Genomic DNA, 15836 nt, shown 5'->3' with positions numbered 1-15836 from the left:
GATGACATCTTAGTCTTCTCTAAGACTAAGAAGGAGTATGAGGAGCATCTGAGGATTGTGTTACAGACCTTGAAGGAATATGAGTTGTATGAAAAATTCTCCAAGTGTGAGTTCTGGTTAGAGGAGGTTGCTTTTCTGGGGCATGTGATTTCAAAGAAAGGGGTAGTTGTGGATCCTGAGGAGATTAAAGCAGTTACCAAGTGGGAAGCACCAAAGAATGTAGCCGAGATTAGGAGTGTCTTGGGTTTAGCTGGGTATTATCGACGGTTCGTGAAAAATTTCTCCAAGATTGCTAGGCCTATGACAGCTTTTATGAGGAAAAAGAACAGGTTTCGCTGGGATGAAAGTTGTGAGACGGCGTTCCAAACATTAAAGGAGCGTTTGACCACAGCTCCAATCATAGCATTGCCTGAAGGGAGTGAGAACTTTGAGGTGTATACGGATGCTTCAAAGAATGGGTTGGGTTGTGTGTTGATGTAGAATGGGAAAGTGATTGCCTATGCTTCTAGGCAATTGAAGCCTTATGAGGAGAATTATCCTACACATGATCTGGAGTTGGGTGCAGTTGTGTTTGCTCTTAAGATTTGGAGACATTACCTATATGGGGCAGCCTTTAAGGTATTTTCAGATCACAGGAGTCTTAAGTACATCTTCACTCAAAAGGAGTTGAACATGAGATAGATGAGGTGGATGAAGTTTATTGGCGATTATGACATGGATATTATCTACCATGAAGGGAAAGCCAATGTGGTTGCAGATGTTGTGAGCAGGAAGAGTGTGCATTCTTTGTGCACAGCTATATCTTTGATGAGATTGAGAGATGAGGTGGGGAAGTTCGGGATACATACGATCCAGAAAGGGGATGCCATGGGATATTTGACAGTGCAGCCTGATCTTTATGATGATATTCGCGGTAAACAGGTGTTGGATCCCAAGATGGTGGAGTGAAGAGCCGGAGTAGAGAAAGGGACAGTGTTTAGATTCTCTATTCATACAGATGGTAGTTTGAGGTTTGATGGGAGGTGGTGTGTCCCTAATGATGAGGAGCTGAAAAAGATGATAATGAGAGAGGCTCATTGTACACCATACTCGGTACATATAGGTGGTGACAAGCTATATAAGGATTTGAAGAAGAGTTTCTGGTGGCCTTGGATGATGAAAGAAACAGCTGAGTTTGTGGCTCGTTGTTTGACATGTCAGAGAGTAAAAGGGGAGCAGCAACGATCACAAGGTAAGATTCAGTCTTTTGAGGTACCTGAGTAGAAGTGGGAGTCCATTTCTATGGATTTTATCGTGGGTTTACCGAAGAGTCAATAGGGTAACAACATGATATGGGTTATAATGGATCGACTGACCAAGTCGGCTCATTTTTGCCAATGAAAGATATATGGTCTAAGGCACAGTTAGCTATGGCTTATAGGAAGAATGTGCTTAGATTGCATGGGGTGCCTAAATATATAGTGTCTGACAAAGATTCGAGATTTATCTCACGTTTTTGTAAAGAGTTGTAGGTTTCTTTGGGAACTACATTGAAGATGAGTACATCATTTCATGCTGCAACAGATGGAGTATTGGTATGGTGCCATTTGAGGCTTTATATGGGAGGAGATATATGAGTCTGAATTGTTGGGACGACAGTGCTGAGGTAGTGGTTTTAGGGCCAGAGATGGTACATAAGATGGTAGAGCAGATTAAGATGATCAGACAAAGGATGAGAGCGGCCCATGATCGACAAAAGAGTTATGCTGATCTACATCGCAGGGATATAGAGTTTCAGGTTGGGGACAAGGTTCTTTTGAAAGTGTCTCCTATGCGTGGGGTCATGAAATTTGGTATTAAAGGGAAGCTGAGTCAAAAGTTCATAGGACCGTATGAGATCTTAGACCGTGTTGGAGAGGTTGCTTATCGGTTGGCTTTACCGTCTGCTTTGGATAGGGTACATAATGTATTTCATGTGTCTCAGCTGCGGAAGTATGTTAGTGACCCATCACATGTGCTAGAGGTAGAGAACATAGAGCTGGATGAGTCCTTGTCTTATCTTGAGGTACTTAAACAGATCCTTGACCGGAAGGTTAGGAAGACTAGACATGGTGAGATAGTGTTGCTTAAGGTTCTTTGGTCTAATCATGAGTTTGAGGAGGCTACATGGGAGGCGGAGGAGGCCATGAGAAAGCGCTACCCGTCTCTTTTTGATCAGGTATGTATGGCTACGGGGACGTAACCTTGTTTCTTTTAGAGGGGTAAGAGATGGTCGCGAAGTGTTTTTACATGTTTTTATGTTGATTTTGATATAGTTAGTAGCTGTTTGAGTCGGGTTGAGTTTGGTTTGGTGAGTATGTTTTGGCGTTTTATGTTGAGTTTTGTTTTGTTGTTGCGTCGGGAGAGTGTTAGTGTGTTTTTGTTTTGTTGTGGTTTGAACTTCGGGGACGAAGTTCTTTTTAAGGAGGGAATACTGTAATAATATGATTTTATGAGTCAATGGGTACTCTATCAAGTGGGGCTTACTCTGTCGAGTAAGTATGTTTGGAATACGAAACAGTAGTCTGCCTGTAGGGTACTCGATCGAGTAGCCTTGGCACTCAATCGAGTAAGTGGCACTCGATCGAGTACGAGACTTACTCGATCAAGTAGGTCGGTTATCGGGTGTTATTTGAAGGGTTTTGTTAATAAGGCAGATTAATATATAATACTTTTCGTCATCTTTCTTAAACACTTTTACAAACCTAATTCACTGATAAAAAGAGAATTCAAGTTACGTTGCTTTATTCTTCCGCTTTATTGACAAATCCCGAAGCTAGAGGTGTCGGATTATTTTGTTCTTTATACCATTGTGATCCTTACGTCAAGGGTAAGTTCTACGTACCATTTTTATAGCACTTGACTGATTTTGGTTAAACTCTAATTTGGGAATTGAGGGTTTTGTGATTATATTGTTGTGGTAGTGATTGTATGAATATGTGTATAGGAGGAGGATTCGTAGAAGAGCGACTTTGAGACAGCTGCTAGATCATCTGAATTGTGATTGCTTTCCAGGTAGAGTTTCCCTACTCGGTATTAATTACATAATGTGTGGTGATTGTGCTGTAGTTAGTGATTGTTCATTGATTCAGACGGTTGAGATTTCGTATTGTTGATTGATTCAGACGGTTGTTGATTTTGTGTTGTGATTACTGTTTATCTATCTGTGATCTTCGGGGTGCGTCCCTGGCTGAGTGGAGACACTTGCGGGAGTGGCTTCACGCCCTTAATTCGCCTTCTGTGGAACCCGCCACAGAAGGGATGTGCACATTAATGAACATGGGTTTATCGCTCGATGGAGATGATCGGGGCTTAGGTGGGTACGGCTGCGGTCCCCCACTGGCAGTGTGGAGTACCTGTTGCGATGGGTACTCTGGCAGAACTACACAATTTAGTGTGTAGTAAGTTATGAGGAGATTGATTACGGAGTTGGGGTTGATGTGACGATTGAGCTGTTTGACATTTGTCTTATTGTGATTTATGTTGTGTAATTAGTACTGACCTCGTTGTTTGTTTTGTAAAACTAAGGTGATCCATTCGGGGATGGTGAGCAGTTGTTGAGCAGGTTTGATATGATGCTTTTGGGATAGCTGGGATGAGTCACCACGAGGCAGTTTAGAATCTTCCGCTGTTATACTTTAGTTGTTGAGACATTTGGATTTTGAGAATTTTTATTGGTTTTGGATTTGAACATGTAATCACTTTAAACCGTATTGCTATTTAAATTATGTTTCTTCATTGTCTTTTGATTATCATTGCCTCGGGAAACCGAGATGGTGATGTTCCTATACCTGAGTGGTCCTGGTAAGGCATTTGGAGTATGGGGGTATCACATGATGCTTGCCAGCGCTCGGGAAATATTTCTAGGAGGCATGAGATGCCTCAAAACGGCATTCTAGAGGTCGAGGTTTTTTATGTCTGGGGCATTGATTTCCAAGGACCTTTTCCGTCTAGTAGAGGTAACAGGTATATTTTAGTAGCTATAGACTATGCGTCTAAATGGGTAGAAGCTGTTGCTTCACCTAACTATGATGCCAAGACCGTGATTAAACTGTTCAAAAAGATTATTTTCCCCTGATTTGGTGTCCTTAGGGTCGTCATTAGTGATGGGGGTATGCATTTTAAAGAAAAGAAACTTCCAGCTTTATTGTCTAAAGTCGGTGTCTAACATCGTAGAGGTCTGGGGTATCATCCCCAAACCAGTGGGCAAGTTGAGGTCTCTAATAGGGAACTAAAGGAGATTTTGGCTAAAGTTATTTCTAAATCACGGTAGGATTGGAGTTTAAAATTAGATGACACATTATGGGCATATCGGACTGCCTTTAAAACACCGATTAGTGCATCACCATATCGGTTGGTTTATGGGAAGTCATGTCATTTACCTATTGAACTAGAATATAAGGCTTGGTGGGCTATTTGTCAATTGAATTATGATCCTAAGTTGTGTGGTCAGAACCGTTTATTGCAGATAGATGAGCTGGAAGAGTTTAGGCTAAATGCCTACGATAGCTGTTTAATCCCCGACTACGCTTGTTTCCTGGTAAGCTGAAGTCCGGGTGGAGTGGCCCTTATACGGTGACTGGCGTCACCAAGTTTGGGTCAGTTGAGTTAGAGAATTCCGAGGGCAGACGGTTTAAAGTGAATGGCCATCATGTGAAGCATTACTATGGAGCAAATGATTTTGTTGGCAATGTCGAAGTGTTCTACTTCGACCATGTAGATGAACAAGATAATTGAAGCCAAAAGGTCGTGCGGGACCTCTTAAACTTGCGCTATCCGGGAGGCAACCCGGCTTGTAATTTATTGTACTTTGCTTAAAACATTTAGTTAGTTTTGTGTGCTTTAGTTGCTAGTTTTATATGCGTTAAACTGGAACGTTTGAACTTGTTTTGTTAGTTCTACAGGTTGTTTGCTGCGTGTTTGCAGGTTTATCGATCGAGCATTATACTTTCTCGATCGAGCACTTTCCTCACTCGATCGAGTACTTCACCCTCTCGATCGAGCACCCCTAGGAGATGACCTCTTGATCAAGTCCTTAAGTCTCTAGATCGAGCACTTCCGAAGTCCCATTCTACTCGATCGAGTACTTTGTTCCCTCGATCGAGTTCTCTTGTCTTGCCTCGCGTCTTGCGATGTTGCTATGGGGCTGTTTCGACCTCCCTTGGTGCTGGCTGGTTTGGGGAGGTCCCTACTTTGCGTTATCTTGTAAGTTCTCTGAGGCTACACTCTTCTTTTCAGTTTGCATTTCCTTCCCTTATCTTTGGGTACAATGAGGGCATTGTACGGTTTGGTTTAGGGAGGGTGTATGCATCCATATCCGTTTATTTCAGCATATAGGTTGAGTCGGAACGTTGATACTTTTATACTACACCGAGTCTTTTTACCTTTGCCTTGTACTTTTTAACATTTCTATTAGCATAGTCATTTGCATAATCTACGAGTTTTTGTTTAAATTCAGTTGAACGAATATACTTGACTCTAATATTGGCAAACTACATATACATTCTAAGATTTCGAGCTTGATAAACTGGTGACATTCATGACCGGTTTCATTTAAGATGTGAGTAGTACTCCTTATAAGGCATGTAACATCAAATTGTACAAACATGACTCTCTTTTCTTAATACCTGTATGCATTCGGGTTCCTGGCGGTGACACATGTGGACAGGTAACTTACGACCCCTTCTTTCATTTCTACCAATGAGCCTCACATAGCCAAATTGACATGTTTTGACCCACTATTTAACTACAATCCTAAATTTAGCCTACCCTAGTCAAGCTAGTTTAGTAGTTATTATGGGTATGTTGTGATTATCAGTTTGGTATTCCGTCTTGAATTAAGAAGATGAGGAGAATGGAAAGAAATAAAAGAAGTGAAATGGAAAAAATATGAAAAATCAAGAAAAAGTTGACGAAAGAAAGTTGAAAGAAGAATAAAAATGAATCATATGAAAAAAAAAGGTTGCTGAATATGACTCCCAAACCTATCATTATTTTTCATGGGGAGTCTTTTGATGGTGTGAGTGATGCCAAAATGGCACGATTTTACGATTTGTATGTTGAGTAGTGAAGCGGGATGAGTTTATTATTTGGTTACGGTTGTACTAGCTTGACTTTACCTCCACTTATCCAAATTGTTTTTGCCCCTTCTTACCCAATTACTTCACATCACATTATATGTAAGTCCTCGGCGTGTGGCTTGGTCCTAATTGGTTGGAATGCATATGTACGGTCGGTAGAAATCGGTTTCATTTCAGTTGCATGCATGTTCTTATAGGTCGAAGTTGGGTGAGCGGCTTTATTTCTTTTTTTCTCACAAAATTATACTCACCTTGTGCTTAATCTGTGTGATGAGTGACCCGTGAGAGTCCGATATATATGAGTCTTGCAAGGTCGACGGTTCAGTAGTTTCAAACATTGATTTAACTCGTTTGCACTTGACCCATTGCCACTTTGTTAATTTGTTGCATTAAATTGGTTTAGGTGGACAATTTATAGCTGATAAGCTGGTCCCGTTCCACTTGTTGTTTTTAGTTGCTTTTATAGTTTGCTTGGGGAAAAGCAAAGGTTTAGTTTGGTGAAATTTGATGCGTGCATTTTATATAAGGTTTTCACCCTATATTTATACGCATTTCCATGTTATTTATGTAGCATCTAGCTACAAATGTCCCCTGAATAGTCTACTTTGGTTTGTCTTGTATTATTTGCAGGTATGAACCGGAGGAGAGTTAAATCAAGCCTGAACCTGGCCCGTTTGCATGCATTTTGGGAGATAGAAAAATCGGAGCCCGGAATTTGTCACCTAAGGATGCATGAAGTGGCTTCGGAAGGTGTTTTGAGTTCACCCATGCTGATTCAGTGCTAGCTAACTCGATCGATTAAGTTGACTGCTAAAACTGGTCGATCGAGCACCCTTTGATGCTGAGAACCCTCGATCGAGTACTAGCTTTGCTTGATCGAGAAGGGTGTTTGTTGAGTTCCTCGATCGAGTACTTGCTTTGCTCGATAGGGATTTTTAACCTTTGCTTTGCTCGAAGGTTTTGACGTTAGAATATTTTCTATGCAATCTTTAAGATTTATCTTTCGGATATTTTAGTTTTATCTTAGAATAAATAAGAGTACGGCAGGAGAATGAGGCATCGCTCTTCCCCTTCTCTTTGGCTCCTTACTCCTTAGACCTAAAACCCTAGTTCTTGGAATTCCTTTGTATTGGGTACTTTCGATCCTTAATTTCAAATATTAATTATTGCAATTGTTTTTGCTGTCATCTCTTTTCTCTATTGCTTTATTTCTTGTTCTATTTAGTATCAATCTCTATCATTAGGGTTCATAATTTATCTCTTTATTATCATGCTCAAGTTAATTGTTTCGTTCGCTATTATTAATTTCTAAACTTTCATCATGCATAGCTAATCTTTTTATGCTAGGACATAGGGGAGCCATGGTAATTAGGGAGGTTAATATTAGGTGATTAGGTTTGGCTATAATTAGGTTTGTGTTGTTAATCACTGCATTTTAATAGCAATTAGTTGCTCGAGTCGACGCATTTGGCTAGTTGATTTGTTACACCTTGACCTAGATCGGAAGATTGGAAAAGGTAAGACATGCACTGAACATTAGGACATTCTAATGAGGGCGGAAGCTAAGTTAGTAATGTTTTAGGGCGAATAGCGGACCGGAAGGACCTTTTCAATACCCTGCAGACCAAGTTTATGCCGACCTTTGAGCCAAGATTGCATTCCTAGGAAACCATGGTGAACCGACTGTCCTAGTTGTTTCTCTCTTTCTGGTAATTTCTTAGAACTATTGCTTATTTCTTTATTGTTCCTTTTCTCTTTATCTCCGTAGTTTAGAATCAACAATCAACCCCCAAAGAAACGGTTACTTAGGCAGACTTAGTTTAGAATACAATATTCCCATCTCCCTGTGGATTCGATAGCCGATTGCCTCTACTACATTTTATAGAGAACGGTTGGTTTTATTTTTGATAGGGTTGCGACAGTCGTGTCACAACACGTTTATCTTAAGCGTGAGTTTGGTAATTTATTTTCATTACATATGTTTTGATATTTCAATCTAGTTTTGATATATTATTGCTGCTGTAACATTTATATCATCTGATATGGCTGGGACGACGTCGAGTTACTCCCCACTGATTGTGGCTGTTATGTTTATAACATGACAGGTGTTAGCTTTGCTGGGGATTTCTGTGTGAGCTAGCGAGTTGTTTGCAGATCCTACTCTGATTTTCTGCTTTCTTTTATGGTTTTTAGTTTGAACACTTTGAGGAATTTTATTTTCGCCCTTTTTTATAAAAGTGGCAATTGTTTAGACTTGACCATTTATTTTTTTTATTCTTGAGGATTTTCACATTCTCGTTATAATAATACTTAGTTCTTATCTTTGTGTATAATAATCCCAAGTCGACAATGTTTCTGCCATTGTTCAGCGATAGATTTTTTAGGGGATTACAAAAATTGTATAGAAAATCGATTAGTGATAAGTATTTTTTTTCAATCTCAACCATCCATTTCAATCCAACTATCTACATTTTTTTCCTTTTCTTTTTGGTAGTCCTTAATCAATTTCCTCTCAATCCATCTCAACCATCCATTTAGTCCATCCAATGGCCCTTAAAGGGACTTAGGGACTCAATGGAAGAGGAGGACTCATAAGAACTTCTCTCTCTCTCTCTCTCTCTCTCTCTCTCTCTCTCTCTCTCTCTCTCTCTCTCTCTATCTATCTATCTATCTATCTATCTATCTATATATATATATATATATATATATATATATATATAATTAGGATCACATGAGTCCACCATATCTTTTTGAGTCCGTGAGTCCATGATACAATATCACACGTTATGCTACACAATATCACAACTTACAGTTTCACACGTTATACTAAACAATATCACAGTTAAAAAAAAGTTTTTGAAAAAAAAAAATCGAAAAAAAAATAGTGATATTGTTTTGTAGTACAATATCACATATTATACTAAACATTATCACAGCTTACATTAAAAAAAAAATTAAAAAAAACCTTTTAAAAAAAAATTGAAAAAAAAATCGTGATATTATTTTGTAATACAATATCATACGTTACACTAAACAATATCACAACTTACGAGAAAAAAAAAACTTTTTCGAAAAAAATATTTGAAAAAAAAATCGTGATATTGTTTTGTAATACAATATCACGCGTTATACTAAACAATATTAAAGCTTACTTACAAAAAAAAAAAAAAAAAAAAAAAAAAACTTTTTCGTAAGAAAAAATTTCGAAAAAAAAAATTGAAAAAAAAATTTCGAAAAAAAAATAAAAATAAAAATCGTGTTATTATTTTGTATAGTGCGTGATATTGTTTTATGCACTCATGGACTCAAATATATAGGTGGACTCACCAGATCTTGCTTATATATATATATATATATATATATATATATATATATATATATATATATATATATATATATAGTTCCTATGATTAATCTATGCTACCATGATCAAAACATATCATTTCTATAAGTAGGCGTTTGGTTAGAGAGAGGGAAAGGGAAAGGGAAAGGAAATTGGAAAGGGTAAGAGGGGGAAATGTATGAGATTACCTAAAACTTAACTAGTTGTTTGGTTACACCAAGAAGATGAAGTGTGATGGGTTATGGTTTGTTTTGGTGTGCGGGTGGCGGTTTAGGTGGGGCATAAGCACGCGGAGCATCGGAGATAATAGGAGACTAGAAGAACATTTGGTATACACTTTCCTATCCTTTCTCCTTTACATTTCCTTTTCTTTTGTACATATTTGCATGGAGGAGGATGGGATTTGTTGATGAGGATGTTCCTTTTTGAAACTTGTGCTTGTGTGTTGATGACGTGGTGTTAGGACTTAGCTTGTTTGCATTTAGACTAATTTGTTGCTTGCATTAAGATTCTAGTTGCATAAACGTAGCTTGTTTATATTTGTCTAGATTGCATGCATTATGTCTCACATGTTTCTTGCAAATACGTGTCAAAGGTTTGAAGGTGGGAAGTTAAAATGCCATCCATGCCGATTTTTGTTGTGACCATGCCTTTCCCCTCTTGATAGCTTGCGTGTTTTGACATTTTTGGTTAGAAAAGGGAAAATGTGTATAATCTTTACCAAGTATTGACCCCCTTGTAAGACCTAACCGAGGTTTGACTTGACCAAGTACCAAATTAACTACCAAAATGGTGAGGTTTAGAGCCTCCAATGGGCCGACCCATCTATAACCGACCCCATTTAGATGTGAGTAGTTCTCCTCGCGTTACAGCGTTTCATCAAAACGCACAAAAGTGGCGCTCACTCCTTTACCATAAAAATGTTAAACTTTGATGTGCATATTTAGAGGCAATATCAATGTGTAATAAAGTAACTTCACATAGCCAAATAAGCCTTTGTTTCACCCTTAAGTCAAGTTTCCCTTTTGTTAGCCCATTTTTGAGCCTAAGCCATGTCATTTCTTTCAGCAACAAAAACAACTACATTTCATAAACACCTCACCATTTCTTGAGTTGTTCGTCATTATGGTTCTTTTAAGGTGTGTATATGGGTCTAATAAAGAGTGTATGTCAAATAAAGGCTTCAAGTCTTATAAAGGCTTGAAGTCTTATGCAATTGAGTTTTGTATTGTAAGTATTAATTTTTGGAAAAGGTGATCACTTACACCAATTTTGTGGAGGATTCATTTGCATTTGATAGAGTAAAGTAAGTTGGTTAGATGTGGCGACTACTCGATTTATAGCCCCACATTCCTAAAATGGTCTTTACACCAACCCCTTCTTACCTAACCCAAGCCCCGTTGAAACCCTCGTTGCCTCTTCTTTTATGTGCTTTATTTACATTTCTTATATGACATTAGGACGGAGGACCACACTATATTGTGGGCGCTATATCGCGAGTCGTAGTAGGATAGTGGACTTGTCTTATTTTGCACAAAAAGTCACCCAATATTCACATGTGTGACGAGCGAAAACCGTGAGGAATCGGTGCTTGGATCGCTAAGAGTCGACAACTTGATTTTTGGTTGAATCTCGTGGATGTCATGTCAAACTTATAGATTTTGTCGAGTTTTCCCCCATTGCGCCGCCTTGGAATTAGTTTCCTTAGCAAGTTGTTTGTCACATTGCCTCGTTTGAGCTAGATTTAGGGAATTGGCATCTTGTTATAACCCCGAGACGACATTTCTCACTTTCAATTTTTTTTTTTGCATATTGCATTTGAGCCGTTAGATGAGGAAACGACTAATATTTTGGATGCATCCTTACCTTCATTTGTGTTCCTACTTGTTTGGATGTATCACGATATTGTAGCAAGACCATACACTACTACAGAATTCATCAAGGACAACAGTGGATGGACATCGGATTTTTGAAAAAACAGATGTAATAAGTTTGCACATCGGATTTTTATAAAAGTCTGATGTAATTATATTATATGGACATCGGTTGTTATTTTCAACCCATGTCCATTATAATGGACATCGGATTAAATTACAACCCATGTCCATATAATCCTCAATTTGGGCGCAAAATGAAAACAATTCCCCCGCCCCAAATTATTTTCACTAGCATACTGAGTCAATCTATTATACTTACTCCATATCATTCTTTTTTTTAGACAAACCCAAACCCAAACCCTTAGCTTACTCATCCCTTTCTTCTCTATCACTAGTAGAAAAATGACATTAGGCAAGTACATAAGGCAACGGTCGTTGAAAATAACCATAGCCGTTTATGAATGGCTACGGTTATGTACCAACAACCGTAGCCATAAATGCCCATTAGAGAAAAATACTACGGTTCTAGCCTTTAACCGAAGCCAAATGACAAGAAAAAGCAACGGTTATAATTCTAAAGTTCTAAACCGAGGCCATTAGTAACCCACTCATCAGAATATATGTGACCTTACCAACTAAACCCTCTCACTACCCCTTTTTAATTCAGATTCCCATCTGCCTCACTCCCTCAACACCCAACTTCCTCATTATTGCTCACCTCCACGCAGAACGTCGGTAGCCATATCATCACCAACAACATCTCGCCATTTCCGACACCAACCTCGTGACCCACCAAATTACTTCCGGCAGCACTTGTTTTCAATTTATACCTCTCGCCATTCTCAATCAGGTTGGTATACTATCAATTTTTTTCTTAAATCCTTTGTTTTTCCTTATTTGTTTTCAATTTATAACTTAATTTAGGTTTTTTTATCATCTAGGGTTTATGGATTCAATTATTTTATCTACTAGGGTACAAGTAAGTATTAGGATTAGGCCTTTCAATTAAACTTCAATTCAATTGGGATATGGGTCTTTTTAATCAATTTGAGTAAAAGGGAGGTATTGTTTTCAGTCCAATTAAGCAGGACTTGCAATTTATGAATACAATAAAACTCTTGCGGTTGTGTATTATATTTCAGTTAGTATTATACTCGTATTGTTGTTTACAGCCCTCGTTCTAGCTCTATGAAGGTTCATTCAGCTAAATCATTAGCGAATTTCATGGTTAATCGTTATTTCATAATTTAGTTACTGCCGTTTTGATGGGTCGTTCCATGAAATTTGCAGTTTTGAATACAATAAAGTAGGACTTTCAAATTTGAGGAATGTATATTAGTACAATACCAGTCCAATCTAACATGTATATATGTACAAGTCCAGTACAATCTAAAGACGGCGACCTTAAATAATCTTATGGATAAGTACTCTTCTTCCTGATGCTGCTGCTGCATCATGTCTGATATGATTGCATTTGCCATAATTTTGTAGCTGAAGATAAAAAGAACAAGCCAAATGATAGGGGGCATAAGTTTGAATTACGAGCTGGCAGATTGATATAATTAAGTGACATAATTTATCGCTCATAAGGAAATAGTGATGCTTCACAAGGTTCGTAGAAGTTTATTAATATTGTTAATCCTGTAATATTGAAAACTGTGCACTTGTGCAGCATACTGTTCTCTTGGTCTTGTTAGGTTGATCACATCTTATGATTCTTATCTCCTTGATAGGTTGATTATGTCTCAGTTATCATTTTAATAACCTGTCTATTCATCTCGACTTATCCTTGATTAAAAGAATTATGTTGCCTGCAGCCAGAAACGATAATTGATATAAAGCGGTGATATATTGGCCACTGTAATATTGGAACGGACATAAAACAAGCTAGCTTTTTAGGCCAGACTGGTATTTTTTTTTCTGTCAATGCCATTTTAAAAGCTTTGATTAAATTTTGTTCGGATGTGGAACTCAACATCGGTGTTCCAATACTTTACTTGATAGCCGCTTTGATTTTGTTTGCTCTGAATTATAAGTAACTATGTGGCTACTGGAAGTGATGATGGTAGATGGTTCATTTGGGAAAAGAAAACGGGTAGATTGATAAAGATGCCAATGAGTGATGAAGCTGGTAAGGCTCTCAAAAACCTTTTCTGGCCAACTTATTCTTATTTATTTACTGTAGTTATATTGAATAGATGACACCATCACAAAGTAACAAAAAAAAATTAAGTCTAAGATGTCTTATCTGATTTACTTATTTACATCTTTGGTATTCTGTTCGCCTTGTTTTCAGTGGTTCATTGTGTCCATTCCCATCCATGTGACTCTGTTCTAGCTACTAGTGGAATAGATAACACTATTAAGGTATTCTTGCCAGTTCTCAGTTGAGGGATTTTATTTATTTTTATCTAAAACTTTCGCGGTTTTCATTGTTCAGCAGGGACGAGCGCCCTTGCTAACTCCCCATTATCCACCACTGTTGAGGAGTGAATGTAAGATGTAGAAATAATACTTTTGTGAAATTATGCATCTTCAATAGAGATGAACAAGTGCAGTTTTTTTGTGTTTGTTATCAGTTTCTCTGAGTTCTACGTGTCGTGCTATAGTGTCTAAGAGGACCGATTTATATTGCACATTGCTTGTATTTCAGGCGCACAACCATCTAAAAAGTCTTTATGGTGTATAAATAGTGGCAAGTGCTTTTTAGGCGGATAATTTAGGCTCTAGAAATGTGTTGTTTGCAATTAGTGTTTATGATTGGTTTCTTTAATTGAATTGGCTTATTGGCTTATTTCTGCTTGATAGTTCAGAAATACAGATCGCGCTTTTGTGCCCCTTTATTTACCGTAAATGTTGATTATACTTATACGTATATTGTTATAGGTACTTGGATAACATCTGTGACCAGCAAATGTACGGGTTCTTATGTCCAGAAATTATTTCACAAATAGGCTATGCCTCAGATGAAGCAGTAACCATACTTTCTAAAAGGATGAAAGACTTGAAAAGGAAATTTTACATCGCTCCATATTACGATGAGTAAGTGCTGATCAACCTTGCCTTTTAAATAAACAAAACTGTCACCATTTATTATTGATTATCATGTAAATAAGTTACAAATTATTTACAGTGATCATTGGATGCTCAGACCGACGTTGTTGATCATAATCAAGTGCATTGGTTCGACTCACTAGGAAAGTCGGTCAGTCAAAGTTGAGATCTTTAATTAATGCGTAAGTTCATCTTAATAGTTCATCTATTGATATGCACATAAATAAATGTTCAACTGATTAGAACATTAAAAATGGCAACTATTATTGGCTGACAATCATTTATTTGAAACCATGTTTATATTTAGATCGGTAAGAGTATACGGCTACAATGGTGGGGAAAGAATGCGTTCTCAAGCACCGCAATGGCTGCAACATAATGTAAGTTGTTGCTTATTATGACGACAAATTCAATGTCTGATCATCAATCACTTTTAATTGACAAAGTCATGTTATTGGTTTAATTCTTGTCGAGTTGTTGTTTTAGTGTGCTCGTCAACAAGGTGTTGTAGAATGCGGGTACTACGTCATGAGGTACATGCTGGAAATCGTCACGCGTTCTAATCCAACAAAAGCTATCAATGAGGTCAGTTTCGACATTATAGCAAAACTCTGTATTTTTTCAAGTAATTATCCTACTTTGACCTGCTGCCTATACGCATTGTGGGCGAACCTGCTGCCAATTCAATGAGCTAGCTGTTGCACCCTCTTCCCTTAATTATTAGCTTATATGAAGCTGCCCTTGTGAGTTGTGAGGCCATGTCTGACTACCCCATTGTCATTAATATGCATTACAGGTTTTTCAAGACAGCACGCCATATTCACAAGAAGAATTAGATGAGGTTCGGGACTTGTGGGCGAACTATTTTCTCAATATCTAGCCGTAGATAGCTAGCTAGCGTAGTAATGTATTAGGTAGTTGCATTTTGAAAAACTGATTACATGATCTGCAAGACCATATGTTATGTTGGCTGGGATTTGTTATGCCCTTTGTTGTTGTTCGTTAGTTGTTGAATTCGGATGACGGAGACGGTTGCGTTGTATGTTGATTGGGATCGGTTTTTATTAATTGAAATCGATCATTTTGGTTGAATGGCAGTTGACATGTTTTGTATTAATGTTTTGGCATTCAAATTGGTGTAATGCAATATGAATTGGCCTGCTCTTTTCAAATTTTTTTAAAAAAAAAAAAACAATATAAAGGACAGCGGATTTATAAAAGTTCGATGTAATTCTAGCTTCAAAGGACATGGGCTTTCTATAAAAATCTGATGTACATTACACATATGGACATCGGATTAATGTTAAAATGTGATGTTCATTACTCATATGGACATCGGATATATTTAAAAATCCGATGTGCATATATTAATGGACATCGGTTTAAAGTCCCATGTCCATTACACCCCATATGGACGGGACTGAACTCTACATCGGCCTATAATCCGATGTCCATGTGTCTAGA

General features: G+C 37.8%; 1 long non-coding RNA gene across 1 annotated transcript; it reads left to right on the top strand.

The window, feature by feature from the left end:
• Positions 1-11965: 11965 nt before the first annotated feature.
• LOC141634464 (uncharacterized) lies at positions 11966-15463 on the top strand. The gene is made up of 9 exons (XR_012539197.1): positions 11966-12168; positions 12810-12929; positions 13136-13226; positions 13376-13449; positions 14205-14360; positions 14452-14554; positions 14680-14752; positions 14859-14957; positions 15169-15463. It is a non-coding gene; the product is annotated as an uncharacterized LOC141634464 (long non-coding RNA).
• Positions 15464-15836: the final 373 nt, after the last annotated feature.

The sequence above is a fragment of the Silene latifolia genome, chromosome Y (genome assembly GCF_048544455.1).
Source record: "Silene latifolia isolate original U9 population chromosome Y, ASM4854445v1, whole genome shotgun sequence".
NCBI lineage: Eukaryota > Viridiplantae > Streptophyta > Magnoliopsida > Caryophyllales > Caryophyllaceae > Silene > Silene latifolia.
The sequence above is the reverse complement of the archived record's forward strand: the minus strand, read 5'-3'. Positions and strand labels throughout refer to the sequence as shown.